This window comes from Bombus terrestris, chromosome 3 (assembly GCF_910591885.1).
Source record: "Bombus terrestris chromosome 3, iyBomTerr1.2, whole genome shotgun sequence".
In the NCBI taxonomy this organism is placed as follows: domain Eukaryota; kingdom Metazoa; phylum Arthropoda; class Insecta; order Hymenoptera; family Apidae; genus Bombus; species Bombus terrestris.
The window spans coordinates 19809856-19829318 of record NC_063271.1 but is presented as its reverse complement, the minus strand read 5'-3'; positions in this window follow the sequence as shown (position 1 = coordinate 19829318).

Genomic DNA, 19463 nt, shown 5'->3' with positions numbered 1-19463 from the left:
ATATAATTTTATGTAAATACAACCTTTATTGAACATCATGATGGCAAATGCTAACGAAGAATCGTCTCGCGCTCGAAATCCAAACGACAATTCGACATATATAATAATTCGACATATATTCGACATATATTCGTTATACGTTATATAGTAATACTATATAACGTTATGCGTTATATAGTAATAGTTTATAACGTTATACGTTATATAGTAATGGTATATAATGTTATACGTTATATAGTAATAGTATATAACGTTATACGTTATATAGTAATAGTATATAACGTTATACGTTAGTACGTAATAATATACAACTTTGTACGTGATATGGCAATACTATATAACGTTATACGTTATTACGTAATAGTATATAACGTTATAAGTTATATAGTAATAGTATATAACGCTATACGTTATATAGTAATAGTATATAACGTTATACGTTATATAGTAATAGTATATAACGTTATACGTTATATAGTAATATTATATAACGTTATGCGTTATATAGTAATAGTATATAACGTTATACGTTATATAGTAATAGTATATAACGTTATGCGTTATATAGTAATAGTATATAACGTTATACGATAGTACATAATAGTATATATCGTTATACGTTATATAGTAATAGTATATAACGTTATACGTTATATAGTAATAGTATATAACGTTATACGTTATATAGTAATAGTATATAACGTTATACGTTAGTACGTAATAATATACAACGATATACCTGATATGGTAAAACTATATAACGTTATACGCTATTACGTAATAGTATATAACGTTATACGTTAATACGGAATAGCATATATCGTTATACCTTATATAGTAATAGTATATAACGTTATACGTTATATAGTAATAGTATATAACGTTATACGTTAGTACGTAATAATATACAACGTTGTACGTGATATGGCAATACTATATAACGTTATACGTTATTACGTAATAGTATATAACGTCATACGTTATTACGTAATAGTATATAACGTTATACGTTATATAGTAATATTATATAACGTTATGCGTTATATAGTAATAGTATATAACGTTATACGTTATATAGTAATAGTATATAACGTTATACGTTATATAGTAATAGTATATAACGTTATACGTTATATAGTAATAGTATATAACGTTATATGTTATATAGTAATATTATATAACGTTATGCGTTATATAGTAATAGTATATAACGTTATACGTTATATAGTAATAGTATATAACGTTATACGTTATATAGTAATAGTATATAACGTTATACGTTATATAGTAATAGTATATAACGTTATACGTTAGTACGTAATAATATACAACGTTATACGTGATATGGCAATACTATATAACGTTATACGTTATTACGTAATAGTATATAACGTTATACGTTATATAGTAATAGTATATAACGTTATACGGTATATAGTAATAGTATATAACGTTATGCGTTATATAGTGATAGTATGTCGGAGATGCAGAGACATCGAGCCTTTCTTTTGGAAGATTTCTCAATACTTGGGCTCGGGGTGACATAACTGGTCGCCGAACGTAGCCACGGTCACTGGATGAACGAAATGTTTTACAAAGGAGGTTCCAGTGTTAAGGGATACGCTGTATAAACAATCAAGTCTTGATCAGGAGCAATGCTGGTTTATGTGGAAATGCCTAGTTACGGCGCTTGGGAATTTGTTGATATTCCCGATCGATATGTATTTGATATATGTAACTGTATCTGTCTTTTATTTTGCAATCTCCTTGGAGAGTTTACTGTCATCGTCTTGGAGTCCGTCTTAGAGAAACCCTGTGCCAGAGTGAACGTGTCAGTGTGCTATCAAAAATATATTAAAACGTACAGAAATTTTCCCGTTGACCGTGGATTCGTTACAGAACCCAAGAATATTATTTAAAGCATTTGTTTACTTATTGTTTGTTATCTTAGTTAACCGATAAACTAATTATTTATCAAACTTTGTAAAGAAATATAATTTTATGTAAATACAACCTTTATTGAACATCATGATGGCAAATGCTAACGAAGAATCGTCTCGCGCTCGAAATCCAAACGACAATTCGACATATATAATAATTCGACATATATTCGACATATATTCGTTATACGTTATATAGTAATACTATATAACGTTATGCGTTATATAGTAATAGTATATAACGTTATACGTTATATAGTAATAGTATATAACGTTATACGTTATATAGTAATGGTATATAATGTTATACGTTATATAGTAATAGTATATAACGTTATACGTTATATAGTAATAGTATATAACGTTATACGTTAGTACGTAATAATATACAACGATATACCTGATATGGTAAAACTATATAACGTTATACGTTAGTACGTAATAATATACAACGATATACCTGATATGGTAAAACTATATAACGTTATACGCTATTACGTAATAGTATATAACGTTATACGTTAATACGGAATAGCATATATCGTTATACCTTATATAGTAATAGTATATAACGTTATACGTTATATAGTAATAGTATATAACGTTATACGTTAGTACGTAATAATATACAACGTTGTACGTGATATGGCAATACTATATAACGTTATACGTTATTACGTAATAGTATATAACGTTATACGTTATATAGTAATAGTATATAACGTTATACGTTATATAGTAATAGTATATAACGTTATACGTTATATAGTAATAGTATATAACGTTATACGTTAGTACGTAATAATATACAACGATATACCTGATATGGTAAAACTATATAACGTTATACGCTATTACGTAATAGTATATAACGTTATACGTTAATACGGAATAGCATATATCGTTATACCTCATATAGTAATAGTATATAACGTTATACGTTATATAGTAATAGTATATAACGTTATACGTTAGTACGTAATAATATACAACTTTGTACGTGATATGGCAATACTATATAACGTTATACGTTATTACGTAATAGTATATAACGTTATAAGTTATATAGTAATAGTATATAACGTTATACGTTATATAGTAATAGTATATAACGTTATACGTTATATAGTAATAGTATATAACGTTATACGTTATATAGTAATATTATATAACGTTATGCGTTATATAGTAATAGTATATAACGTTATACGTTATATAGTAATAGTATATAACGTTATGCGTTATATAGTAATAGTATATAACGTTATACGATAGTACATAATAGTATATATCGTTATACGTTATATAGTAATAGTATATAACGTTATACGTTATATAGTAATAGTATATAACGTTATACGTTATATAGTAATAGTATATAACGTTATACGTTAGTACGTAATAATATACAACGATATACCTGATATGGTAAAACTATATAACGTTATACGCTATTACGTAATAGTATATAACGTTATACGTTAATACGGAATAGCATATATCGTTATACCTTATATAGTAATAGTATATAACGTTATACGTTATATAGTAATAGTATATAACGTTATACGTTAGTACGTAATAATATACAACGTTGTACGTGATATGGCAATACTATATAACGTTATACGTTATTACGTAATAGTATATAACGTTATACGTTATTACGTAATAGTATATAACGTTATACGTTATATAGTAATATTATATAACGTTATGCGTTATATAGTAATAGTATATAACGTTGTACGTTATATAGTAATAGTATATAACGTTATACGTTATATAGTAATAGTATATAACGTTAAACGTTATATAGTAATAGTATATAACGTTATACGTTATATAGTAATAGTATATAACGTTATATGTTATATAGTAATATTATATAACGTTATGCGTTATATAGTAATAGTATATAACGTTATACGATAGTACGTAATAGTATATATCGTTATACGTTATATAGTAATATTATATAACGTTATGCGTTATATAGTAATAGTATATAACGTTATACGTTATATAGCAATAGTATATAACGTTATGCGTTCTATAGTAATAGTATATAACGTTATACGATAGTACGGAATAGTATATATCGTTATACGTTATATAGTAATAGTATATAACGTTATACGTTATATAGTAATAGTATATAACGTTATACGTTATATAGTAATAGTATATAACGTTATACGTTATATAGTAATAGTATATAACGTTATACGTTATATAGTAATAGTATATAACGTTATACGTTATATAGTAATATTATATAACGTTATGCGTTATATAGTAATAGTATATAACGATATACGTTATATAGTAATAGTATATAACGTTATGCGTTATATAGTAATAGTATATAACGTTATACGTTAATACGGAATAGTATATATCGTTATACGTTATATAGTAATAGTATATAACGTTATACGTTATATAGTAATAGTATATAACGTTATACGTTATATAGTAATAGTATATAACGTTATACGTTATATAGTAATAGTATATAACGTTATACGTTATATAGTAATAGTATATAACGTTATACGTTATATAGTAATATTATATAACGTTATACGTTATATAGTAATATTATATAACGTTATGCGTTATATAGTAATAGTATATAACGATATACGTTATATAGTAATAGTATATAACGTTATGCGTTATATAGTAATAGTATATAACGTTATACGATAGTACGTAATAGTATATATCGTTATACGTTATATAGTAATAGTATATAACGTTATACGTTATATAGTAATAGTATATAACGTTATACGTTATATAGTAATAGTATATAACGTTATATGTTATATAGTAATATTATATAACGTTATGCGTTATATAGTAATAGTATATAACGTTATACGTTATATAGTAATAGTATATAACGTTATACGTTATATAGTAATAGTATATAACGTTATACGTTATATAGTAATAGTATATAACGTTATACGTTAGTACGTAATAATATACAACGTTATACGTGATATGGCAATACTATATAACGTTATACGTTATATAGTAATAGTATATAACGTTATACGTTATATAGTAATAGTATATAACGTTATGCGTTATATAGTAATAGTATGTCGGAGATGCAGAGACATCGAGCCTTTCTTTTGGAGGATTTCTCAATACTTGGGCTCGGGGTGACATAACTGGTCGCCGAACGTAGCCACAGTCACTGGATGAACGAAATGTTTTACAAAGGAGGTTCCAGTGTTAAGGGATACGCTGTATAAACAATCAAGTCTTGATCAGGAGCAATGCTGGTTTATGTGGAAATGCCTAGTTACGGCGCTTGGGAATTTGTTGATATTCCCGATCGATATGTATTTGATATATGTAACTGTATCTGTCTTTTATTTTGCAATCTCCTTGGAGAGTTTACTGTCATCGTCTTGGAGTCAGTCTTAGAGAAACCCTGTGCCAGAGTGAACGTGTCAGTGTGCTATCAAAAATATATTAAAACGTACAGAAAGTTTCCCGTTGACCGTGGATTCGTTACAGAACCCAAGAATATTATTTAAAGCATTTGTTTACTTATTGCTTGTTATCTTAGTTAACCGATAAACTAATTATTTATCAAACTTTGTAAAGAAATATAATTTTATGTAAATACAACCTTTATTGAACATCATGATGGCAAATGCTAACGAAGAATCGTCTCGCGCTCGAAATCCAAACGACAATTCGACATATATAATAATTCGACATATATTCGACATATATTCGTTATACGTTATATAGTAATAGTATATAACGTTATACGTTATATAGTAATAGTATATAACGTTATACGTTATAGAGTAATAGTATATAACGTTATACGTTATATAGTAATAGCATATAACGTTATACGTTATATAGTAATAGTATATAACGTTATACGTTATATAGTAATATTATATAACGTTATGCGTTATATAGTAGTAGTATATAACGTTATACGTCATATGGTAATAGTATATAACGTTATGCGTTATATAGTAATAGTATATAACGTTATTAGATAGTACGTAATAGTATATATCGTTATACGTTATATAGTAATAGTATATAACGTTATACGCTAGTACGTAATAATATACAACGATATACGTGGTATGGTAATACTATATAACGTTATGCGCTATTACGTAATAGTATATAACGTTATACGTTAATACGGAATAGTATATATCGTTATACGTTATATAGTAATAGTATATAACGTTATACGTTATATAGTAATAGTATATAACGTTATACGTTATATAGTAATAGTATATAACGTTATACGTTATATAGTAATAGTATATAACGTTATACGTTAGTACGTAATAATATACAACGTTATACGTGATATGGCAATACTATATAACGTTATACGTTATTACCTAATAGTATATAACGTTATACGTTATATAGTAATAGTATATAACGTTATACGTTATATAGTATTAGTATATAACGTTATACGTTATGTAGTGATAGTATATAACGGTATACGTTATATAGTAATAATGCATAACGTTATACGTTATATAGTAATAGTATATAACGTTGTACGTTATATAGTAATAGCATATAACGTTATACGTTATATAGTAATATTATATAACGTTATGCGTTATATAGTAATAGTATATAACGTTATACGTTATATAGTAATAGTATATAACGTTATGCGTTATATAGTAATAGTATATAACGTTATACGATAGTACATAATAGTATATATCGTTATACGTTATATAGTAATAGTATATAACGTTATACGTTATATAGTAATAGTATATAACGTTATACGTTATATAGTAATAGTATATAACGTTATACGTTAGTACGTAATAATATACAACGTTGTACGTGATATGGCAATACTATATAACGTTATACGTTATTACGTAATAGTATATAACGTCATACGTTATTACGTAATAGTATATAACGTTATACGTTATATAGTAATATTATATAACGTTATGCGTTATATAGTAATAGTATATAACGTTATACGTTATATAGTAATAGTATATAACGTTATACGTTATTACGTAATAGTATATAACGTTATACGTTATATAGTAATAGTATATAACGTTATACGTTATATAGTAATAGTATATAACGTTATACGTTATATAGTAATAGTATATAACGTTATACGTTATATAGTAATAGTATGTAACGTTATACGTTATATAGTAATAGTATATAACGTTATACGTTATATAGTAATATTATATAACGTTATGCGTTATATAGTGATAGTATATAACGTTATGCGTTATATAGTAATATTATATAACGTTATACGTTATATAGTAATAGTATATAACGTTATGCGTTATATAGTAATAGTATATAACGTTATACGTTATATAGTAATAGTATATAACGTTATGCGTTATATAGTAATAGTATATAACGTTATACGATAGTACGTAATAGTATATATCGTTATACGTTATATAGTAATAGTATATAACGTTATACGTTATATAGTAATAGTATATAACGTTATGCGTTATATAGTAATAGTATATAACGTTATACGTTATATAGTAATAGTATACAACGTTATGCGTTATATAGTAATAGTATATAACGTTATACGATAGTACGTAATAGTATATATCGTTATACGTTATATAGTAATAGTATATAACGTTATACGTTATATAGTAATATTATATAACGTTATGCGTTATATAGTAATAGTATATAACGATATACGTTATATAGTAATAGTATATAACGTTATGCGTTATATAGTAATAGTATATAACGTTATACGTTAATACGGAATAGTATATATCGTTATACGTTATATAGTAATAGTATATAACGTTATACGTTATATAGTAATAGTATATAACGTTATACGTTATATAGTAATAGTATATAACGTTATACGTTATATAGTAATAGTATATAACGTTATACGTTAGTACGTAATAATATACAACGTTATACGTGATATGGCAATACTATATAACGTTATACGTTATATAGTAATAGTATATAACGTTATACGTTATATAGTAATAGTATATAACGTTATGCGTTATATAGTAATAGTATGTCGGAGATGCAGAGACATCGAGCCTTTCTTTTGGAGGATTTCTCAATACTTGGGCTCGGGGTGACATAACTGGTCGCCGAACGTAGCCACAGTCACTGGATGAACGAAATGTTTTACAAAGGAGGTTCCAGTGTTAAGGGATACGCTGTATAAACAATCAAGTCTTGATCAGGAGCAATGCTGGTTTATGTGGAAATGCCTAGTTACGGCGCTTGGGAATTTGTTGATATTCCCGATCGATATGTATTTGATATATGTAACTGTATCTGTCTTTTATTTTGCAATCTCCTTGGAGAGTTTACTGTCATCGTCTTGGAGTCAGTCTTAGAGAAACCCTGTGCCAGAGTGAACGTGTCAGTGTGCTATCAAAAATATATTAAAACGTACAGAAAGTTTCCCGTTGACCGTGGATTCGTTACAGAACCCAAGAATATTATTTAAAGCATTTGTTTACTTATTGCTTGTTATCTTAGTTAACCGATAAACTAATTATTTATCAAACTTTGTAAAGAAATATAATTTTATGTAAATACAACCTTTATTGAACATCATGATGGCAAATGCTAACGAAGAATCGTCTCGCGCTCGAAATCCAAACGACAATTCGACATATATAATAATTCGACATATATTCGACATATATTCGTTATACGTTATATAGTAATAGTATATAACGTTATACGTTATATAGTAATAGTATATAACGTTATACGTTATAGAGTAATAGTATATAACGTTATACGTTATATAGTAATAGCATATAACGTTATACGTTATATAGTAATAGTATATAACGTTATACGTTATATAGTAATATTATATAACGTTATGCGTTATATAGTAGTAGTATATAACGTTATACGTCATATGGTAATAGTATATAACGTTATGCGTTATATAGTAATAGTATATAACGTTATTAGATAGTACGTAATAGTATATATCGTTATACGTTATATAGTAATAGTATATAACGTTATACGCTAGTACGTAATAATATACAACGATATACGTGGTATGGTAATACTATATAACGTTATGCGCTATTACGTAATAGTATATAACGTTATACGTTAATACGGAATAGTATATATCGTTATACGTTATATAGTAATAGTATATAACGTTATACGTTATATAGTAATAGTATATAACGTTATACGTTATATAGTAATAGTATATAACGTTATACGTTATATAGTAATAGTATATAACGTTATACGTTAGTACGTAATAATATACAACGTTATACGTGATATGGCAATACTATATAACGTTATACGTTATTACCTAATAGTATATAACGTTATACGTTATATAGTAATAGTATATAACGTTATACGTTATATAGTATTAGTATATAACGTTATACGTTATGTAGTGATAGTATATAACGGTATACGTTATATAGTAATAATGCATAACGTTATACGTTATATAGTAATAGTATATAACGTTGTACGTTATATAGTAATAGCATATAACGTTATACGTTATATAGTAATATTATATAACGTTATGCGTTATATAGTAATAGTATATAACGTTATACGTTATATAGTAATAGTATATAACGTTATGCGTTATATAGTAATAGTATATAACGTTATACGATAGTACGTAATAGTATATATCTTTATACGTTATATAGTAATAGTATATAACGTTATACGTTATATAGTAATAGTATATAACGTTATACGTTATATAGTAATAGTATATAACGTTATACGTTATATAGTAATATTGTATAACGTTATACGTTATATAGTAATAGTATATAACGTTATACGTTATATAGTAATAGTATATAACGTTATACGTTATATAGTGATAGTATATAACGTTATACGTTATATAGTAATAGTATATAACGTTATACGTTATATAGTAATAGTATATAACGTTATACGTTATATAGTAATAGCATATAACGTTATACGTTATATAGAAATAGTATATAACGTTATACGTTATATAGTAATATTATATAACGTTATGCGTTATATAGTAATAGTATATAACGATATACGTTATATAGTAATAGTATATAACGTTATGCGTTATATAGTAATAGTATATAACGTTATACGTTAATACGGAATAGTATATATCGTTATACGTTATATAGTAATAGTATATAACGTTATACGTTATTACGTAATAGTAAATAACGTTATACGTTATATAGTAATAGTATATAACGTTATACGTTATATAGTAATAGTATATAACGTTATACGTTATATAGTAATATTATATAACGTTATACGTTATATAGTAATATTATATAACGTTATACGTTATATAGTAATAGTATATAACGTTATACGTTATATAGTAATAGTATATAACGTTATACGTTATATAGTGATAGTATATAACGTTATACGTTATATAGTAATAGTATATAACGTTATACGTTATATAGTAATAGCATATAACGTTATACGTTATATAGAAATAGTATATAACGTTATACGTTATATAGTAATATTATATAACGTTATGCGTTATATAGTAATAGTATATAACGATATACGTTATATAGTAATAGTATATAACGTTATGCGTTATATAGTAATAGTATATAACGTTATACGTTAATACGGAATAGTATATATCGTTATACGTTATATAGTAATAGTATATAACGTTATACGTTAGTACGTAATAATATACAACGTTATACGTGATATGGCAATACTATATAACGTTATACGTTATTACGTAATAGTAAATAACGTTATACGTTATATAGTAATAGTATATAACGTTATACGTTATATAGTAATAGTATATAACGTTATACGTTATATAGTAATATTATATAACGTTATACGTTATATAGTAATAGTATATAACGTTATACGTTATATAGTAATAGTATATAACGTTATACGTTATATAGTGATAGTATATAACGTTATACGTTATATAGTAATAGTATATAACGTTATACGTTATATAGTAATAGCATATAACGTTATACGTTATATAGAAATAGTATATAACGTTATACGTTATATAGTAATATTATATAACGTTATGCGTTATATAGTAATAGTATATAACGATATACGTTATATAGTAATAGTATATAACGTTATGCGTTATATAGCAATAGTATATAACGTTATACGTTAATACGGAATAGTATATATCGTTATACGTTATATAGTAATAGTATATAACGTTATACGTTATATAGTAATAGTATATAACGGTATACGTTATATAGTAATAGTATATAACGTTATGCGTTATATAGTAATAGTATATAACGTTATGCGATAGTACGGAATAGTATATATCGTTATACGTTATATAGTAATAGTATATAACGTTATACGATATAGTAATAGTATATAACGTTATACGTTATATAGTAATATTATATAACGTTATGCGTTATATAGTAATATTATATAACGTTATACGTTATATGGTAATAGTATATAACGTTATACGTTATATAGTAATATTATATAACGTTATACGTTATATAGTAATAGTATATAACGTTATACGTTATATAGTAATAGTATATAACGTTATACGTTATATAGTAATATTATATAACGTTATGCGTTATATAGTAATAGTATATAACGTTATACGATAGTACGGAATAGTATATATCGTTATACGTTATATAGTAATAGTATATAACGTTATACGTTAATACGTAGTAGTATATATCGTTATAAGTTATATAGTAATAGTATATAGCGATATACGTTATATAGTAATAGTATATAACGTTATACGTTATATAATAATAGTATATAACGTTATACGTGATATGGCAATACTATATAACGTTATACGTTATTACGTAATAGTATATAACGTTATACGTTATATAGTAATAGTATATAACGTTATACGTTATATAGTAATATTATATAACGTTATGCGTTATATAGTAATAGTATATAACGCATAACGTTATATAGTAATAGTATATAACGTTATGCGTTATATAGTAATAGTATATAACGTTATACGATAGTACGGAATAGTATATATCGTTATACGTTATATAGTAATAGTATATAACGTTATACGTTAGTACGTAATAATATACAACGTTATACGTAATATGGCAATACTATATAACGTTATACGCTATTACGTAATAGTAAATAACGTTATACGTTATATAGTAATAGTATATAACGTTATACGTTATATAGTAATATTATATAACGTTATGCGTTATATAGTAATAGTATATAACGTTATACGTTATATAGTAATATTATATAACGTTATGCGTTATATAGTAATAGTATATAACGTTATACGTTATATAGTAATAGTATATAACGTTATACGTTATATAGTAATAGTATATAACGTTATACGTTATATAGTAATAGTATATAACGTTATACGTTATATAGTAATAGTATATAACGTTATACGTTACATAGTAATAGTATATAACGTTATACGTTATATAGTAATAGTATATAACGTTATACGTTATATAGTAATGTTATATAACGTTATGCGTTATATAGTAATATTATATAACGTTATGCGTTATATAGTAATAGTATATAACGTTATACGTTATATAGTAATAGTATATAACGTTATACGTTAGTACGTAATAATATACAACGTTGTACGTGATATGGCAATACTATATAACGTTATACGTTATTACGTAATAGTATATAACGTTATACGTTATTACGTAATAGTATATAACGTTATACGTTATATAGTAATAGTATATAACGTTATACGTTATATAGTAATAGTATATAACGTTATACGTTATGTAGTGATAGTATATAACGGTATACGTTATATAGTAATAATACATAACGTTATACGTTATATAGTAATAGTATATAACGTTATACGTTATATAGTAATAGTATATAACGTTATGCGTTATATACTAATAGTATATAACGTTATACGATAGTACGTAATAGTATATATCGTTATACGTTATATAGTAATAGTATATAACGTTATACGTTAGTACGTAATAGTATACAACGTTATACGTGATATGGCAATACTATATAACGTTATACGTTATTACGTAATAGTATATAACGTTATAAGTTATATAGTAATAGTATATAACGTTATACGTTATATAGTAATAGTATATAACGTTATACGTTATATAGTAATAGTATATAACGTTATACGTTATATAGTAATATTATATAACGTTATGCGTTATATAGTAATAGTATATAACGTTATACGTTATATAGTAATAGTATATAACGTTATGCGTTATATAGTAATAGTATATAACGTTATACGATAGTACATAATAGTATATATCGTTATTCGTTATATAGTAATAGTATATAACGTTATACGTTATATAGTAATAGTATATAACGTTATACGTTATATAGTAATGGTATATAACGTTATACGTTACATAGTAGTAGTATATAACGTTATACGTTATATAGTAATAGTATATAACGTTATACGTTATATAGTAATATTATATAACGTTATGCGTTATATAGTAATATTATATAACGTTATGCGTTATATAGTAATAGTATATAACGTTATACGTTATATAGTAATAGTATATAACGTTATACGTTAGTACGTAATAATATACAACGATATACGTGATATGGTAAAACTATATAACGTTATACGCTATTACGTAATAGTATATAACGTTATACGTTAACACGGAATAGTATATATCGTTATACCTTATATAGTAATAGTATATAACGTTATACGTTATATAGTAATAGTATATAACGTTATACGTTAGTACGTAATAATATACAACGTTGTACGTGATATGGCAATACTATATAACGTTATACGTTATTACGTAATAGTATATAACGTTATACGTTATTACGTAATAGTATATAACGTTATACGTTATATAGTAATATTATATAACGTTATGCGTTATATAGTAATAGTATATAACGTTATACGTTATATAGTAATAGTATATAACGTTATACGTTATATAGTAATAGTATATAACGTTATACGTTAGTACGTAATAGTATACAACGTTATACGTGATATGGCAATACTATATAACGTTATACGTTATTACGTAATAGTATATAACGTTATAAGTTATATAGTAATAGTATATAACGTTATACGTTATATAGTAATAGTATATAACGTTATACGTTATATAGTAATAGTATATAACGTTATACGTTATATAGTAATATTATATAACGTTATGCGTTATATAGTAATAGTATATAACGTTATACGTTATATAGTAATAGTATATAACGTTATGCGTTATATAGTAATAGTATATAACGTTATACGATAGTACATAATAGTATATATCGTTATTCGTTATATAGTAATAGTATATAACGTTATACGTTATATAGTAATAGTATATAACGTTATACGTTATATAGTAATGGTATATAACGTTATACGTTATATAGTAATATTATATAACGTTATGCGTTATATAGTAATAGTATATAACGTTATACGTTATATAGTAATATTATATAACGTTATGCGTTATATAGTAATAGTATATAACGTTATACGTTATATAGTAATAGTATATAACGTTATACGTTATATAGTAATAGTATATAACGTTATACGTTATATAGTAATAGTATATAGCGTTATACGTTATATAGTAATATTATATAACGTTATACGTTATATAGTAATATTATATAACGTTATGCGTTATATAGTAATAGTATATAACGTTATACGTTATATAGTAATAGTATATAACGTTATGCGTTATATAGTAATAGTATATAACGTTATACGATAGTACGTAATAGTATATATCTTTATACGTTATATAGTAATAGTATATAACGTTATACGTTATATAGTAATAGTATATAACGTTATACGTTATATAGTAATAGTATATAACGTTATACGTTATATAGTAATATTGTATAACGTTATACGTTATATAGTAATAGTATATAACGTTATACGTTATATAGTAATAGTATATAACGTTATACGTTATATAGTGATAGTATATAACGTTATACGTTATATAGTAATAGTATATAACGTTATACGTTATATAGTAATAGTATATAACGTTATACGTTATATAGTAATAGCATATAACGTTATACGTTATATAGAAATAGTATATAACGTTATACGTTATATAGTAATATTATATAACGTTATGCGTTATATAGTAATAGTATATAACGATATACGTTATATAGTAATAGTATATAACGTTATGCGTTATATAGTAATAGTATATAACGTTATACGTTAATACGGAATAGTATATATCGTTATACGTTATATAGTAATAGTATATAACGTTATACGTTATTACGTAATAGTAAATAACGTTATACGTTATATAGTAATAGTATATAACGTTATACGTTATATAGTAATAGTATATAACGTTATACGTTATATAGTAATATTATATAACGTTATACGTTATATAGTAATATTATATAACGTTATACGTTATATAGTAATAGTATATAACGTTATACGTTATATAGTAATAGTATATAACGTATAACGTTATATAGTGATAGTATATAACGTTATACGTTATATAGTAATAGTATATAACGTTATACGTTATATAGTAATAGCATATAACGTTATACGTTATATAGAAATAGTATATAACGTTATACGTTATATAGTAATATTATATAACGTTATGCGTTATATAGTAATAGTATATAACGATATACGTTATATAGTAATAGTATATAACGTTATGCGTTATATAGGAATAGTATATAACGTTATACGTTAATACGGAATAGTATATATCGTTATACGTTATATAGTAATAGTATATAACGTTATACGTTAGTACGTAATAATATACAACGTTATACGTGATATGGCAATACTATATAACGTTATACGTTATTACGTAATAGTAAATAACGTTATACGTTATATAGTAATAGTATATAACGTTATACGTTATATAGTAATAGTATATAACGTTATACGTTATATAGTAATATTATATAACGTTATACGTTATATAGTAATAGTATATAACGTTATACGTTATATAGTAATAGTATATAACGTTATACGTTATATAGTGATAGTATATAACGTTATACGTTATATAGTAATAGTATATAACGTTATACGTTATATAGTAATAGCATATAACGTTATACGTTATATAGAAATAGTATATAACGTTATACGTTATATAGTAATATTATATAACGTTATGCGTTATATAGTAATAGTATATAACGATATACGTTATATAGTAATAGTATATAACGTTATGCGTTATATAGCAATAGTATATAACGTTATACGTTAATACGGAATAGTATATATCGTTATACGTTATATAGTAATAGTATATAACGTTATACGTTATATAGTAATAGTATATAACGGTATACGTTATATAGTAATAGTATATAACGTTGTGCGTTATATAGTAATAGTATATAACGTTATGCGATAGTACGGAATAGTATATATCGTTATACGTTATATAGTAATAGTATATAACGTTATACGATATAGTAATAGTATATAACGTTATACGTTATATAGTAATATTATATAACGTTATGCGTTATATAGTAATATTATATAACGTTATACGTTATATGGTAATAGTATATAACGTTATACGTTATATAGTAATATTATATAACGTTATACGTTATATAGTAATAGTATATAACGTTATACGTTATATAGTAATAGTATATAACGTTATACGTTATATAGTAATATTATATAACGTTATGCGTTATATAGTAATAGTATATAACGTTATACGATAGTACGGAATAGTATATATCGTTATACGTTATATAGTAATAGTATATAACGTTATACGTTAATACGTAGTAGTATATATCGTTATAAGTTATATAGTAATAGTATATAGCGATATACGTTATATAGTAATAGTATATAACGTTATACGTTATATAATAATAGTATATAACGTTATACGTGATATGGCAATACTATATAACGTTATACGTTATTACGTAATAGTATATAACGTTATACGTTATATAGTAATAGTATATAACGTTATACGTTATATAGTAATATTATATAACGTTATGCGTTATATAGTAATAGTATATAACGATATACGTTATATAGTAATAGTATATAACGTTATGCGTTATATAGTAATAGTATATAACGTTATACGATAGTACGGAATAGTATATATCGTTATACGTTATATAGTAATAGTATATAACGTTATACGTTAGTACGTAATAATATACAACGTTATACGTAATATGGCAATACTATATAACGTTATACGCTATTACGTAATAGTAAATAACGTTATACGTTATATAGTAATAGTATATAACGTTATACGTTATATAGTAATATTATATAACGTTATGCGTTATATAGTAATAGTATATAACGTTATACGTTATATAGTAATATTATATAACGTTATGCGTTATATAGTAATAGTATATAACGTTATACGTTATATAGTAATAGTATATAACGTTATACGTTATATAGTAATAGTATATAACGTTATACGTTATATAGTAATAGTATATAACGTTATACGTTATATAGTAATAGTATATAACGTTATACGTTACATAGTAATAGTATATAACGTTATACGTTATATAGTAATAGTATATAACGTTATACGTTATATAGTAATGTTATATAACGTTATGCGTTATATAGTAATATTATATAACGTTATGCGTTATATAGTAATAGTATATAACGTTATACGTTATATAGTAATAGTATATAACGTTATACGTTAGTACGTAATAATATACAACGTTGTACGTGATATGGCAATACTATATAACGTCATACGTTATTACGTAATAGTATATAACGTTATACGTTATTACGTAATAGTATATAACGTTATACGTTATATAGTAATAGTATATAACGTTATACGTTATATAGTAATAGTATATAACGTTATACGTTATGTAGTGATAGTATATAACGGTATACGTTATATAGTAATAATACATAACGTTATACGTTATATAGTAATAGTATATAACGTTATACGTTATATAGTAATAGTATATAACGTTATGCGTTATATACTAATAGTATATAACGTTATACGATAGTACGTAATAGTATATATCGTTATACGTTATATAGTAATAGTATATAACGTTATACGTTAGTACGTAATAGTATACAACGTTATACGTGATATGGCAATACTATATAACGTTATACGTTATTACGTAATAGTATATAACGTTATAAGTTATATAGTAATAGTATATAACGTTATACGTTATATAGTAATAGTATATAACGTTATACGTTATATAGTAATAGTATATAACGTTATACGTTATATAGTAATATTATATAACGTTATGCGTTATATAGTAATAGTATATAACGTTATACGTTATATAGTAATAGTATATAACGTTATGCGTTATATAGTAATAGTATATAACGTTATACGATAGTACATAATAGTATATATCGTTATTCGTTATATAGTAATAGTATATAACGTTATACGTTATATAGTAATAGTATATAACGTTATACGTTATATAGTAATGGTATATAACGTTATACGTTACATAGTAGTAGTATATAACGTTATACGTTATATAGTAATAGTATATAACGTTATACGTTATATAGTAATATTATATAACGTTATGCGTTATATAGTAATATTATATAACGTTATGCGTTATATAGTAATAGTATATAACGTTATACGTTATATAGTAATAGTATATAACGTTATACGTTAGTACGTAATAATATACAACGATATACGTGATATGGTAAAACTATATAACGTTATACGCTATTACGTAATAGTATATAACGTTATACGTTAACACGGAATAGTATATATCGTTATACCTTATATAGTAATAGTATATAACGTTATACGTTATATAGTAATAGTATATAACGTTATACGTTAGTACGTAATAATATACAACGTTGTACGTGATATGGCAATACTATATAACGTTATACGTTATTACGTAATAGTATATAACGTTATACGTTATTACGTAATAGTATATAACGTTATACGTTATATAGTAATATTATATAACGTTATGCGTTATATAGTAATAGTATATAACGTTATACGTTATATAGTAATAGTATATAACGTTATACGTTATATAGTAATAGTATATAACGTTATACGTTATATAGTAATAGTATATAACGTTATACGTTATATAGTAATAGTATATAACGTTATACGTTACATAGTAATAGTATATAACGTTATACGTTATATAGTAATAGTATATAACGTTATACGTTATATAGTAATATTATATAACGTTATGCGTTATATAGTAATATTATATAACGTTATGCGTTATATAGTAATAGTATATAACGTTATACGTTAT